The sequence below is a fragment of the Heterocephalus glaber genome, unplaced genomic scaffold (genome assembly GCF_053883595.1).
Source record: "Heterocephalus glaber isolate CG9 unplaced genomic scaffold, H.glaber_assembly_v1.0 deba00001781, whole genome shotgun sequence".
Lineage (NCBI taxonomy): Eukaryota > Metazoa > Chordata > Mammalia > Rodentia > Bathyergidae > Heterocephalus > Heterocephalus glaber.
The window spans coordinates 4433559-4449758 of NW_028258467.1; positions in this window are offsets into that span (position 1 = coordinate 4433559).

A 16200-nucleotide genomic window follows, 5' to 3' on the forward strand; every position below is an offset into this window, starting at 1 on the left:
ATTTCCATAAAGGGGGCATCTGCCACTTTATGAGGTGAAACATTTCATGTTGAGACTGTCCTAGTTGTTTTAAGTTCTAGTAACCTGAGCAGGCAGCCTTGCCCCTGGAGCTTCATTGTTCCTGTGAGTACTTTAGAGAGGGAATGGGCAGAGGTGACAAGACGAGAAGATGGAGGGATCATGCTGTGGCCCCTGGAATGCACCACGCCAGGTGAAGGCTTTGTAGATCTATACTGCTCTGAATGCAGGGAAGGAGCCTGCCAGAGTGGTGTTTCAGGGCCAAGATTGGGTAAAGCACATCAGGGACCCAGAAAGCTCCAGAAAACACGCCCTGGATGTCCAGTTCGAGGCACAGACCACACTAAGCAGAGTGAGTCCCTCGGGGAAAGGGCTGTTCTAGAAGAGGACAATGAGTGCCCCCATCCATCCAGAACTGTAGATCAGGCTGTTGGAAAGCAGCCTAATAATTTAAGCTGATATTCATTATCTTTAAATCTGATGTTAATTTTTGCATATTATGTATTTAAATTTTAACATATTACAGTTTTAAAATACATTATTTCATCTTTTACTTCAAAGATTATTTTCAAGGGTTTTTTTGGAGATAGGGTCTTGGTATATAGTTCAGGCTGGCCTTGAACTCATGGCAAGCCTCCTGCATCACCCTCCCAAGTACTGGGATTACAGGGGTTGGCCACCATCCCTGGCTAAAAGGTTACTTTTTATGAGAGATGTAATTCACCCTTGTAAATCTGTACAGTTTTGTAGTTTTTATTTTATTTCTTTTGAGACAGCTCTCATTATGTAGTTCAAGCTGGCCTTGAATTCACTATGTAGCCCAAAATGGCCTTTAACTCAGTGATCCTCTTGCTTCAGCCTCCCATGTACCACCATGCCCAGGTTAGTATATTAATAAATTCATGCAACCAGACAGGTATTTTTGAGGCAAAAATCACTTCCTCACAAGGTAGGAGTTAACTGATCCTAGGGCTAGCAAGCTGCCGTCCTAGACCATGACAAGAGGCAATTTAGGACAGTGGGAAAGTCACTGGACTGGGAGCCTAAAGTTCCATTTCCAGACCAGCAGCCAGCTACTGAGCTGTATGATACCTGTACCAGTTCTCTTAGTAAAATGAGAGAGTAACACAAAATGCTTTCATTTTCTTTTCAGTTGTACTCTGAAAGTGTGGTTCTGCCTTGGCCAAAACAAAGGTGAACCTGAGCTCGGTGTGGAGAAGCCTGGAGACAGGAGCCCTGGGAGGGTGACGAGGAAGTGTAAGACCGAGGGCCTTACCAAACGCTCCGAGGAGCTGACTATAGTGAAGCACACCCAGGGATCCCAGCGGTGCCTCCAGAATGCAAGGCCAAGGGCCTTACCAAATGCTCCAAGGAGCTGAAGTGGAGCACACCCGAGGATCCCAGCGGTGCCTTCAGAATGTAAGACCAAGGCCTTACCAAACGCTCCAAGGAGCTGGCTACAGCGAGGACCACCCGGGAAGGAACACACGGGCCATGTTGGAAAACAGACCTTTATTAGTCTGGCCAGACAGCAATCCCGAAGCAAAATAGCTCAGAGAGGCACCTGGCTCAGAGTCCGAGGTTGTTTTATAGGGGGCTAAGAGGGGGAGTTAACATGTGGATTCACAGAAAAAGAAGAACAAAGGTTAGTGGCTCATTGTCACATGCTGATGTTCAGCAGACACCCTGACTGACAGTTAGGACCACCCTGTTTACAGATTGTCCTATAGATACTGGGCCCCGGGACATTTGGATTTAGGGCAAACAGATGGCTGAGTAGCCTCGTCCTATTACTGATTGTCCATTGTCCCAAGGCAAACACACTCCAACCATCAAATTTACAACAGAATCTAGGGGAGTAATTAACTTTTGAATCACACAGTCCCACAGAAGCAGGGGTGACACACGCTCAGGGTCTGCTCCTACTTAATTCTGCCAAGGAGATAAGCTCATTGCCTATCTCATGTCCATGCTCTGGGCTCCCTTACCCTGTACCCTAATTTCCTGGGCTCGCTCCGCGAATCCTTGACCATGTTTGCTCCCTCTTGTCACCCTCAGGGTGCTGGTCCTGAACTCAGTCTGGATCTCTCGGGACCAGCAGGCATGCTCTAGCAGTTCCAGGCTCCGTTCCTTGGGCATCACTGGTTTTGACTACTGGTGGTGCAGTTCCTATGAGTGGCTAAGACCCTTCCTGCTCCAGCTGCCTCCTTTCAGCAGAGGAGTCTAATACACTGACAGCTATTTCAGGACTTTGTAGGTCACATTCCACCCTCTGCTGGCATCTTTTATCCGGAAGCCTTCCAGTTCTGGTAAGGGGAGGTAGAGCTCCAGGATACTCAAATATGCAGCCACCTTATGGCTCAGTGGATAACCTCATACCAGCAAGGATCGGTCCTGGGAATGTCACATCCTGTCCTTGTTGTGTGATCGATTTTTGGTTGTTTCCCACTGGAAATACATATTAGAGGTGAGCAGGAAATCTTTGGAATAACTGTGTGTGTGCACTGGAGGGAGGGGGTCTGTTAGAATATTAACTCAGGTCCTTTTATAGTTCTTCATTAGATTTGAGCCCACTGTCTTGGGCCCTTTCCAAAAGTCTCCAACCAATTTGCTCCAAGTCATAGTTTAGGGATTAGCTCTTCTTAGAAGAAAACAGACTGCCTGATCCCACTGGCTAGGTGAACTTCTTATACCTTCTTATAGTGTTGCAGAATTCCAAGAGACAGGAGAAACCAAATGTGAGTCAGGAGGATTTATTTAAGGCATATACATCGCCTCAGCAGACTCTGTTCAAAATGGCTGGGTATGGAACAAAGAGAAGTTCCAGCTTGTATACATTTTGTTGAAGGGGGTGGTTTTTCTAGTGAGGTAGCAAGTGAGTTCACCAGAACAGGACAAGGGCAGACAGTTTTATAACTTTGCCTTGAAAGAAGACAGAGTTTTATGAATCATATGAGAACAGAGCATCAAAATTTGTTTACAGGACATAGTGGTTATTTTTATCTGTACCAGAACAAGTAGTTACAGCTACAAGGGAGACGGGGAGATGGGGGGGAGGGGGCTGCCCAAGTCTGGGAAGGACTTCTTTTTCTTTCCATCCTGCTTCAATAGTAAATTTACTATTCTGTTACTGTTTTGTATAGCACTTACCCAAGTGGCAGTTTCACACTTATTTGTGATTAACACATCTCTCCTCTTAAATGTGAACTTCTGAGGCAAGAGATCTCCCCACAAAGCTACCAACCATCAAGTTACTGGAGCCAGAAACTTCAGTCCTGGCTGATTTCCTGTTCTCACTTATCCCACTTGATTCTTTTCCCCTCAGTATGTCTTGGAGTCACCCCTTTCCCTCCACGGGCCTTTCTCCCCCTTCTTCGTGTTTATAGTCTCCAGGATCATCCCAGCCCAACCAGAGTGCAGAGTGATCTTCTCAATGTACAAAAAACCCTGCCCCTACTTTCCTGCTCTTACTTCCCCGACGCCCGTCACCTGGGGCAAGCGCCTACAGACCAGCTGGTCTCCAGCCCCGACTGGCTAGACGGGAGGGGATGGACCCCCCCCGGGGGGGGGGCTAGGATACCAGGAACCTCCTACGGGAAATCGAGGCAGTCAGTAGCCTGATGCGGGTTGGACCGGGAGGCTCCCCAGACAATCAGCAGCGCCCGTAAAAGCGCAGGATGAGAGTTGGTACCGCCACAGGACTGGCTGTTATTGGGCCGTTTAGCGTGGCAGTCTCGCCTCCCATTGCCTGCAGCAGCTGTCAACCACGAGGGCGGGGCGGAAGGCCTTGGGATGTGCGGTTTACACGCCACTAAGGCGAAGCGCATGCGCATTTAGGGTAGATGCGTCAGGTATAAACTCCTCCCCGAGGTTTCTTCTTTGAGCACCTTCACTGGTGGACAACCAATTGTTGAGTGCCCACTACACCCTAGGCACCCTTCGATCCTGGAGGTACTATGGTGACAACTTGCATGCAGTCTTAGCCCAGTCTAGAGAGAGAAACAGACTTGAATCAAACAATTACACAAAAGTAAAACTGCAGCTATCCTCCTAAGAAGAGAAATTCTTAGGAGCTGCCACGATCTCCTAAAAAGAAAAAGAGGAATGGCGCAATAGAAAGGATCTATTTTACAGATACACAGCTTTCTCCTGCCAGGACAGTCACTTCACTGCCTCTCCTCACCCCTGTAGATTTTGAGGTAGATTCTGTGTTTATCTTCTTGGTGTTCCGAGGAGACAGAACATTTTCTGGAGTTTGCACAGCTCACAGGAAACTGGGCAATTTAACCGTATACCTTCGGTGCCCCTCCCATCTTGTCTCCTACTTCCCAACATGCTCTACAGTCCAGTCCTATTTTCTGAGGTGTAAAATATAATGTGTTAGGGTAAACCGAGGCATGACCGAGACCACCAAAGCAGGCAAAAAGGGAGGAACAAACAAGGTTTTATTTCTTTTCCCTGGAGGCTTGGGCAAGGGGAAACTTTATAGGGGAGTTTGGGTCGGGGAGGGTTAGTGGTGGGAGTGGAAAATTTTTGTGTTGGAGTGGAGGAAGTCTGGTGGTCTCACAATATTCTTGCCTTTCCTCCCAGGAAATGGATTACTGTTGTATATACTTAAAGTGTACAATATGACATCATATATACACGTATATGTTTTATACATATATATTATTATTACAGAAATGACTATTGTCAAGTAAATTAACATACTTATCTTCTCATGTAATTATCTTTTAATTTTTTTGTGGTAAGAGCACCTGAAGTCAACTCTTAGCAATACCATATTATTAATTGCAGTCATCATATTGTTCATTAAATCTCTAGACTTATCTACATACTGCAGCTTTGTATCCTTTCACCTACAACTTTCCATCCCCACCTGACTCTACTGACCACCATTCTACTCCATTTCTATGTATTTGACTTTTTTAGATTCCATATATGTGAGATCATATATATATTTTTTTCCTATCTGGTTTATTTTACTTAGCATAATGTTCACTGCATACATTCATGTTTTTAAAAATGGTAGGATCTCCATTTTAAAGGCTTAGCATTATTCCCTTTTGTGTATATATTACATATAGTATATATGGTAATATCTATCATAAAATATATAATAAATATATATCACAATTTCTTTATCTATTCATCCATCCATATTTAGATTGTTTCCATATCTTGGCTATTGTGAGTAATATTGCAATGAACACAGGCGCACTTACATCTCCATGAGCTATTGATTTCATTTTCATGACATATATTCCCAGACAAGGGATAGATGAGTCATATGATGCCTCTATTTTTCATTTTTTGAAAACCATCCATTCTGTTTTTTATAATGACTGCACCAATTTACATGCTCAACAACAGTGTATAAGTGTTTCCTTTCTCCACACCTTCCACCTTTGCCAGTGCTTATAGTTTGAAAATATTTTCTTCATTCCATAGGTTGACATCTCATTTTGTTGTTTCTTTTGCTGTGGAGCAGATTTTTAGTTTCAGGTAGTCCTGCTTTTGTTGTTCCTGATGTTGTTGCCATCACCTGAACTTCTGGTATGATGTCAAAACAAAAACAAAACAAGATGTGGTGTGGTGGTGCATGCCTGTATAATGGTACCTTGGTTCATGAACTTAATTCGTTCCATGGTTCTTGTTGTGAACTGAAATGGTTGTGAACCGAATTGGTCACAAACTGAATCAAATTCCCCCATAAGGTTCAATGTGAATGAAGTTAATCTGTTCTGACCCCTATGAACGTGGTCACAGAAAAATTTTGGTCATGAATCAAATCAAATTTTCTCATAAGTTTCAATGTAAATAATGTTAGTCCATTCTGAACCATATGTATTTTTAAACCAAAAAATATGAAACAAAGTATAGTACATACAGTATGAAGAGAGAAAATACTAACCTTGCTTTAGGCAGCTTCTAGCATGGAAGACAGAAAGGTGGGTGGGAGGAGGTTATTGTTTGGAGGGAGAGTCCCCCTCCATAAGGACATGGGGGAGATCTCCTTTGGAGGTTTCCTCTCTTTTTTGTTTCTTAGCTGAGGGTCAATTTTGATGAAAAATCTAATGTGACTTGTTTTTCCTGTGCCGTATAACCCTCTGTAAATGAGAGACCATGTTACTGCTGATTAGATTCAACACTCAACTGTTCATTACAGTTATGTTGGGGTGGTGCTCCTCAAATCCTGACACTCATTCCATTTTTCCATAGTGGATTTTATCACATCACAGCTAACCTCCTCCTTGTCTTTCTCTTTATCAGTGGAATGCTCCTCAACATGACCCTTCTGCTGCTCACTCTGGAGTTCAGCAAGTTCTTCCATAGCTCTTCCTTATGGTCCTCAACAAGCTCCTCTATGTTTGCACTTTTGACCACCAGACCCATGTTCTTGCCCAGGAACCCAATCTCCTCCACTACTTGTACATCAGACCCTTCAAAGTCAAGTCCAGTCACACGTTCTGGTCACAGTTTCCTCCAGGCTGAGTTTAAGGTCTGATACGTGACACCTTCCCAGGCTTTGTCACTGAGGTTGATGTAGTGGAAGATACCGAAATGTTTTTTCCAGAACTCTTATCAGAGTCAAGGACGTCTCTTCAGTGACATTAAAACACCTGGTGAAGAGCACCTTTGTGATTTGTGTACAGTTTCCTGAAGTTACAGATCACATGCTGGTCCATGGGCTGCAGAAGAGGTGTCATGTTGAGGGGGAGGAACTTGACCTTTATGAAGTCATACTCAGTGTCCATATCATTCACCAAGGCTGGAGGGTGTGCCAGGGCACTGTTCATCAGAAGGCACCTTTCAGGCAGTTGGTTATCAGAAAGATATTTCTTAATGGTGGGTTAAACACCTGTGCAGCTATTCTGTGAACATTTGCCTTGTAACTCAAGCTTTCACACTGGCTCTTTTGACAGGCACTCTGGCCTTGTTCACATTCTGTTTTCTGTGCATAAGGGGTCTCGGAATGGTACACTAGTACTGGCTTAATCTTCAGGTTGGCTCTTGCATTCCCATATAGCAAAAGGGTCAATCTGTCCTTCATGGGTTGTGCGTACCTTTTCCCCTGCATGATATAGGTTCTGTTTGGCATCTTCTTCAAAAGAGCCCTGTTTCATTTGATTGTTGGGGTTTTTTTGTTTTTGTTTTTGGTATTGGGGATCGAACTCGGGACCTTGCGCTTGCAAGGCAAGTGGCAGAACAACTGAGCTAAATCCCCAGCCCTAGAACCCTGTTTCATTGCAGCTGAACACTTGTTGAGGAATGTAACCTTCTGCCTTCATGAGTTCTGCCAATTATTTTTTTTGTGGGGGGTACCAGGGATTGAATTCAGGACCTTGTATTTGCAAGGTAGGCAGCAGAACCACTAAGCTAAACCCCCAGCTGTGAATTCTTTCTTGTAGGGCTCTGCAGCAGCCTTGTCAGAACTGGAAGCCTCACAATGTTTCATCACTTTGGATGCCACTTCTCTTGTGGAATTTATCAAACCATCCTCTACTGGCTTTAAATTCATCACTTCTTGCACTTGTAGAGAGGTTTTCTTGCAGTAAATGACCACAATTTCCTGGCTTTTTGCCAATTATAGCTTTACTAACCCTATCACTTGCCAGTTTTTTCTTATTCAACCACACTAACAAAAGTTTCTCTACCTCTTCCAGCACTCGTGTCCTCTGCTTGGTTAACATTGTTACTCCTTTTGCCATATCAGCTCCTTTAATGGCATCTTTATTCTTCAAAATAATCAAGATTGTCGACTTCACTATCTTGGACTCAAGGCCAAATCAGTCACAGAAATACCACAATCATGCTTTTTATGATTTCCTTCTTCAAATCAATGGGTTATATTCTTCAAAACCTTCTTCTTGTCATTACCATTTCATTACCACTCTGCACTTTCTTTTGAGCCACGCTGGATGGGATAATATTGTAAAGTACTGTATGTGCTAAAAAGCACACAAAAAAGCTTCACAGCAAGTGTGTACAGGTCTGTCTGTGACCTTGATCTTAACTAGAGGAAGCCATGACTACCTGCAGATCAGGGAAGATGGCAGTGTTCATGTTCACATCAAGAAAATAGCCACGATCATGTTTATACCTGATGCAGAATTCACAAATGGAAACAAAATTTTTCCAAATGCTTCTGTTCATTAATTTGGTTCTCAAACAGAATTGTTCATGAACAGAAGTGTTTATGAACCGTGGTATTACTTTACTCCAAGCACTCTGGGTGGCTGATGCAAGAGGTTTGTAAGTTCAACTTATTAAGACCCTATCTCAAAATAATAAAAGCCCTGGGTTCACTCTCCAGTACACAAAAGCAAAGCAAAGCAAAGCAAAACAAAACAAAACAAAAATCAACTGTTTTCTTCTAAAAGTTTTACAGTTTCCATTTTCACACTTAATTCCTTAATCTGATTTCAGTAGATTTTTCTGTATGGTATAAAGTAAGAATCCATTTTCAACCTTTTGCTATCTGGTTTTCCCGACACTATTTATTTATTTATTTATTTATTTATTTATTTATTTATTTATCTGGTACCAGTGACTAAACTCAGGACCTCGTGCTTGCGAGGCAGGCAGTGGAACCACTGAGCTAAATCCCCGGCCCTCAACACCATTTATTGAAGAGACTCCAATTTTCCCATCATGTTTTCTTGGTGCTCTTGTCAAGAAAGAGTTGACTATACATGCTTAGGTTTATTTCTAGGCTCTCTCTTCTATTTCATTGACTCATGTGTGCATTTTTGTATAGTACAATTGTTTGATTACCATAGCTTTGTAATACAATTTGAAATTGGGAAGTGTAATGGCTCCAACTTTGCTCTTCTTTCTCTATATTGCTTTGGCTATTCAGGGTCTTTTATGGCTCCATACAAATTTTAGAATATTTTTTTCTATTGCTATGAAATACACTGTCCTGGAACAACTTGGTCCCACTATATTGAGAACCAGTGCCAAGCTGCCATGAGACAAAAGAAAAGAGGCAAACAGATCCAGGTTTGTACAGAATACAATTTATTGGGGACTTACTGACAAAAGCATGGTCCTGGGGAGAAGGAAGACCAGTTTATAACCACAATTTGGGTCAGTATATAATGGACAGGACGAAAGTGACTTCATGTTGGAATTTACCTGGTTTATCTCAAGTTAATTATCAAAGACTTCAGGCATATTCCTGGCACTTATAGCACCATAGTCCAATCATAAAGCTTCACATATCAATATAATGTTTTTGTTCATTTATAGTATGCTGGGAAACTAAACAAGGTTGGGGATGCTGACCAGGGTTATTCAGGGGCAGTTATGGTGGTTACAACTGAAGGTGGCTGCAGTGATGTCAATTTGAATCCCTACATATGCCATAGGAATCTTGATGAGGATTGGGATGAATCTGTGTGTTTCCTTAGGTAGTATGCACATTTAAACAATTTTAATTCTTCCAATCCATGGCGACAAAATGTCTTTATATTTATGTGTGTCCTCTTGAATTTCTTTCATCAGTGCCTTAAAGTTTTCAGTAAATAGACTTTTCATCTCCTTGGGTAAATTTGTTCCTAGGTATTTTACCCCTTTTTATGCTATCATAAATAGGATTGTTTTCTGGATTTTCTTTTCAGATAGACAAATATTGGTGTAAAGAAAAGGAATTTGTATGTATTTATTTTGGTTACTGCAACTTAATTCATCTATTAGTTTAAACAGTATTTTTGTGGAGCCTTTCTGCAAGCAGAAGTAATTTTACTTATTTTCTGATTTGGCTACCTTTTCTTTCTTTTCCTTGTCTGATTACTCTTGGCAATATTTCTATTATATGTTGAATAGAAATAGAACAGACATCCTTGCCTTGTACTAGGATCTTAAAGGAAAAACTTTCAGTTTTTCTCTATTGATTATGATGTTAGCTATGGGCTTTTTTTGTTTTGTTGTTGTTGTTGTTGTTTTAGAGACAGGGTCTTGCTATGTAGTTCAGTCTGGCCTTGAACTCACTATGTAGTTCAGGCTGGCCTCAATCCTCCTACCTCAGCCTCCCAAGTGCTGGGATTACAGATGTGCACCACCACACCTGGCTAACTATGAGCCTTTCATAAGTGGATTTTATTGTGGTAAAGAAATTTCCTTCTATGCCTTTTTTAAATAGCAAAACATTTATTTGTACATTTTAAGCATGCATAATGCTAACACTCATAGGGAATTTGTACCTCTATGTGGTACATACCACCTCTTTTTTCCCATTCTCCCCATTAGACCCCCTCCCCTATGTACAAAAGTGTCATTTCCATTTTTTCATTCTATTTTTACTTTTTGTTCCTTCCTTCCTCCCTCCCTCCTTCCCTGTTCTCCTTCCCATTTGAATATTTTCTTCCCATTTCCCAGTATCTATTTTAGTCCTTATTTCCACTTTCAGTTTCTCACACCAGAGAAACAATGCAGTATTTAAACATGTGTGTCCAATATATTTCACCTAAGAGTATGGTCTCAAGTGCATCCATTTAGCTAGAAATTTCTCAAGTTCATCCTTCTTTATGGCTGAGTAGCACTCCATTGCACAAAAAAACCACATCTTCTTGATCCAGTCTCCAGTTGATGGGCATTTGGGCTGTTTCCAAGATTTAGCTATTACAAACTGTGCTGCTACAAACATGGGTGTGTATATATCACTGTGGTATGATGCTTTTAATTCTTTTAGGAAGATACCAAGAAGGGGAAATAGCTGGGTCAAATGGAACCTCTAATATTAGTTTTTTGTTTTGTTTTGTTTTGTACTGGGGATCAAACTCGGGACCTTGCACTTGCAAGGCAGGCGGAACCACTGAGCTAAATCCCCGGCCCTAATATTAAGTTTTTTGAGAAGTCTCCACTGTGTTTTCCATAGTGGTTGCACGAGTCTACACTCCCACCAACAGTGGAGCAGTGTTCCTCTTTCCCCACAGCCCTGCCAGCATTTGTTATTGGTTGATTTCTTGATAGCAGCCATTCTTTCTGGAGTGAGATGGGATATCAGCATTGTTTTAATTTGCATTTCACGAATGACCAGTGATATTGAACTTTTTTTCATATACATATATTTGTCATTTCTACTTCTTCATCTTTTTTCATATATATATATTTGTCATTTCTACTTCATCTGAGAAATGTCTTTTCATTTCAGATGTCAATTTTTGGATTGGGTCTTTAAATTTGAGAGGCCTGATTTTTTTTTTGAGTTCTTTATATATTTTAGATAACAGTCCTTTATCTGATGAATAGCTGGTAAAAAATTTTTCCCATTCTGTGGCTTGTCTCTTCACTCCATTGGTGGTTTCTCTCACTGTGCAAAAGCGTCTCAGTAAGATGAGGTACCAGTTGTTGATTCTATGTAGTATTTCCCATGCAATCTGGGTTTTGTTCATGAAGTCTTTGCCTATTCCCATGTCCTCAAGCATTCTACCTATTTTCTCTTCCAGCAGATTTAGTGTTTCCATTTTAATATTTAGATTTTTGATCCATTTCAATTTTAGGTTAGTGCGTGGTGAAAGATATGGGTCTAGTTTCAATCTCTGGCATGTGGAAAGCCAGTTTTTCCAGCACCATTTGTTAAAGAGGCTTTCTTCTAGTGAGGGTATTTGGCTCCTTTGTCAAAGATTAGGTGGCTGAGTATATCTGGAATTGTTTCTGCATCCTCTAGTCTGTTCCACTGACCCTCAGGTCTGTTCTTTTGCCAGTACCATACTGTTTTTTGGGTTTGTTTTGGGGGGGGGGTACCGGAGATCGAACTCAGGACCTTGTGCTTGTGAGGCAGGCGCCAGAACCACTGAACTAAATCCTCAGCCCACCATGCTGTTTTTAATCACAGTAGCTTCGAAGTATAATTTCAGGTCAGGGATTGTGATACCCCCTGCCTTGCCTTTGTTGCCCAGAATTGCCTTTGCTATTGTAGGTCTCTTCTGGTTCAAAATGAATTTTAGGATTTTTTGTTAATTCTGTGAAATATGCTGTTGGGATTTTGACTGGGATTTCATTGAATCTGTACAACAGTTTTGGAAGTATGGCCATTTCCATTATATTGGTTCTTCCTATCCAAGAATAAGGGATATCTTCCCATTTTCTGATAGACTTTTCGACCTCCTTTTTCAGAGCACTGTAGTTATATAACTTTCTTCAGAGTTTGTTTTATTGTTGTCTTTTTGTTTGGTTTGGTGGTGGTACTAAAGACTGAACCCAGGGCTTTCACATGGAGCTACAGCTCAGGGCCCCCCCCCTCCATTTTTCACATTTTGAGACGTTTTTACTAAGCTGCTAAATTGCCAAGGCTGGACTCAAACTCGTGATCCTGACTCAGCCTCCCAGCATGCTGGAATTACAGGTGTGACCACCATGCCCAGCTTCTTCAGAGTTTTTATCATAAAGGGATGTTGGATTTTTGTGTCAAAGTTTTTTCTGCATATATTGAGATAATTGTGTGGTTTTAATCTTTCAAGGTGTTAATGTGAGGTATCACATTTATGGATTTGAATATGTGAGCCAACCTTCCATCCTAGAGATAAATCTCACCTGGTCCTAGAGTATATTTTTGATATGTTACTTAATTTGAGTTTCTTATGTTTTTGAGGATTTTTGCATCTATGCTTCACAGAAATATTGATGTGTGGTTTTCTTTTCTTGTGATATCATCATGTGGCCTGAGTATCGAGGAGTTGATAGCCTTATAAAATGAATGAGTTTGGAAGTACTTCTACTTTTTTATTCCAGATGAGTTTAAGAAGAATTGGTATTAACTTTTCTTTGAATATTCAGTAAAATTCAGCTATAAAATCATTATGTCCTGGGCTTTTTCTTATTGAGAGGTTTTTGATTACTACTTCAACTTCATTGTCTGTTCAGGCTTTCAATTTCTTCTTGATTCAATCTTTCTAAATTGTATATTTCTGAGAATTTATATATTTCCTATAGGTTATACAATTTGTCGGTATAACTAGACTGAACTGCCAGGAAACTCTTATGCTCAGGATTCAGTATCTTTTCTGTTTTCACAACAGCCTTGCTCTTTCCCCAACCAATCACTTTCAAATACTGAATCTGTCTCTAAACATATATCTCTGCCATATGTTGCCAGACTGGAGCTGGGTATTCTACAACAGAAAAATGTAGCTCAAATGATCAGTTCTGTTTCAGATACTGATAATGAATCAGTAAAAGATGTGGAAAAACCTTTGTACTAGCAGATGTTCAAAAGACAGATACTTTAATCCCAGTGTGCTCTGAAAACACTATTCAAGAAGCATCACCAAACTTTGAAAGGCTATGTTACTTGTGTTACTATTAGAAAAGGACTTTAATGGAAGTGATGGCTTCTCCCAGCTAAATACACATGCTTTTAGCAAACTCACTTACAAGTCTTCCAGTAGCCACAAAGTTGAGAATAGCACAGCTAATACTTAGGTTGTTTCACATGAAGAAGAAAACAAACTGGAGAGTTTCCTTTCAATTCATTTGGATAAGTATGATTCTGATTTATGCGAAATGGATGCGGGAATGCCAAAGGGAAACATAAATGAACAAAAAAATCCAGAACCTCCCGAAAGTGAAAAATATTTGCTTTCCATCGAAGATAAAGAATCTCAACAAAACATTTTATCCAGTCTGGGAAACCACTCACTACACTCAGAACAATCATAAATGTGTAAATATGGTCAATTAGTTAAAATAGAATTAGAAGAAAATGTTAAGATGATAAAACTGAAAAACAAATCCCTAAAAGAATGACTATAAACAAAGGAAATACTATGGCAAATCAAAACAGATTCTTGCTATCTGTGCACTGTCATCAGAAAAGCACAGTGACTCATCATCTCCTAGAGGAAGAATAAGATTAACTGAAGAGGAAGGTCCTCAGATTCACCATCCACGGAAAAGAAGTGTCATGGGTACCTCAGCTTGTACAAGTGAGTCCTTTACTACAAGCAAAAGAGAAGACCCAGCAATTTTTGTAGCCACTGTGGATTCACTGAAGCTAGATGAGATTCAGCCATCTAGTTTGGAGAGGGAAAATCCATTTTTTTGAGGTAGGGTCTCACCATGTAGCCCAGGCTTGCCTCTAACTCATGGCAATTCTCCTGCCTCAGCCTCCGGAGTGCTGTAATTACAGGCACATGCCACCACACCTGGCCTTCAAATCCATATTTTGAATACTTGCACATAAGGAAAAAAATTGAAGTAAAGTGAAAGTTACTGTGTAGGATTATTCTTCAGGCACCTCAGTATTATGACAAATGTGTCACGTTTAATTGAGCATATCTTCTGGATGGAAACCCCTTAAGCAAGATTTTTATTCCCACAATTACACCACTACCTTCACTGTCAGATCCAGTTAAAGAGCTTTTTTGGCAACAGGAGGTTGTAAAGACGAAATTGTGGGACCGGGGTTGTAGCTCAGTGGCACTGCACCTGCCTGTCAAGTGCAAGGTCCTGAGTTCGATCCCTGGTATAGGAGGAAAAAAAAAAGAGGTAGATGAAATTATATTTGTAACACAATATTGAAAGGGAAAAACTTGTTTTATCCAATGAACAAGAAGTTCTGCAAGTTCATTACCGAGGCGTGAGGCCATTGTCAAATCAAATGCTGCCATTTAGTGCTTGTACTGTCTTACTGGATGCAGGGGTATACAATATACCCTTGACTCTCAGTCTGATGACAGTAAAACTTTAGCGAGACATCACTTTAATGCAAGACAGTTCATGTCTTGGTTACAGGACATGGATGATAAATTTTACAAATTAAAGACCTGCCTTGTAATGAGTCAACAACATGAAGCTGTGGCTTTAAATGCTGTCCAGAGATTAGAAAAGCAGTGCAAACTCCAGGAACTTAATCCTGGCACCTATAAATCTATCAGCATTTATGAAATACAGTTTTATGTTCCTCTTCTTGATGTCAATAATTACTTTGAATTGACACCCATAATACAGCCATTACTTCTTATGGTGCCACTCAGCAGAATGTGCTTGCACACCCTAAACTGTGGAATGCTGCCTTCTGACATACACACTGAATATACCTTTACAGCTAGTCAGGGTGCAGTAAAGTTGACTGTGCAGTGAATATTGTTATTTTATAAAAAATAGAGAGAAATATCTTGGATCTTGGGTCCAAACACAGTTTCTAACAGAAAACTATTATATTAGTGAATGGTAACTGTCCATTAGAGCATTTTGGCAGACTGAGTAGATACTTAAAAAGTTGAGATCACTTGCTAACAGTGCTGGGAGTTGTTAGCTCTCTTAAGTTACAAGATAACCACTAATATTTGAATCTCCTTCACGTTTTATTAAAAAAAAAATAGTAAAGACAGCTCCCAGCACAGAGGAGGCCTCCAGGTCAGCGTGCAACAGCTCCCAGCCCAGAGGAGACTTCCAGGTCAGTGTGCCACAGTTCCCAGCCAGGAGGAGGCTTCCAGGTAGGCATGCTGTGGCCCCCAGCCTGGAAGAGGCTTCCAGGTAGATGTGGCACAGCTCCCAGGACAGAGGACATGAGCCATGCAGGCGCCAGGAGCACCCCGCACCCCATGTTGGAAATGAGAAGACACATAAACAAGCCTCAGAACCAGACTTCCAGATCACCTACAGCAACCCCAAGGGGAAACAAGATGGAACACTCTGATACTCAACCACCTGGACTCCCTGAACTAGCAATGAAAGAGGATGTGGAAAAAATGAAATCAGAAATAACTTCTCACATAACAGCAAAGATTGTGCCCATAGTGCAAGACATGATTAATAAATCTAGAGAGGATACAGATAAAAAAATAGAGGAGCTGAGGAACATGATGGAATGCCAATACAGGAAACAAATTGAATTCATAAAACAGATGCAAACAGATTTCCAGGAAATTAAAAACTCCACTGAAAGTCTATGCAGCAGAATGAGCTAATGTGAAGACAGAATTCAGATATAGAAGATAAGATTGCAATTAGTGACCAGGAAAAGAAAAAATTCTTTAAAATTGTAAGGGACCACAAGAAATCAATCCAGCAGCTGCTAGATGATGCAAAGAAAAATAACATTAAGACTGATTGGAGTCAATGAAGAAACAGGATAGAGTGCAGATGACATAAAAAAACTGTTCACTGAAGCGACGGCAGAAAACTTCCCAAGCAGGGGAAAAGAATTTGACAACAGATAAGTGAGGCATATAG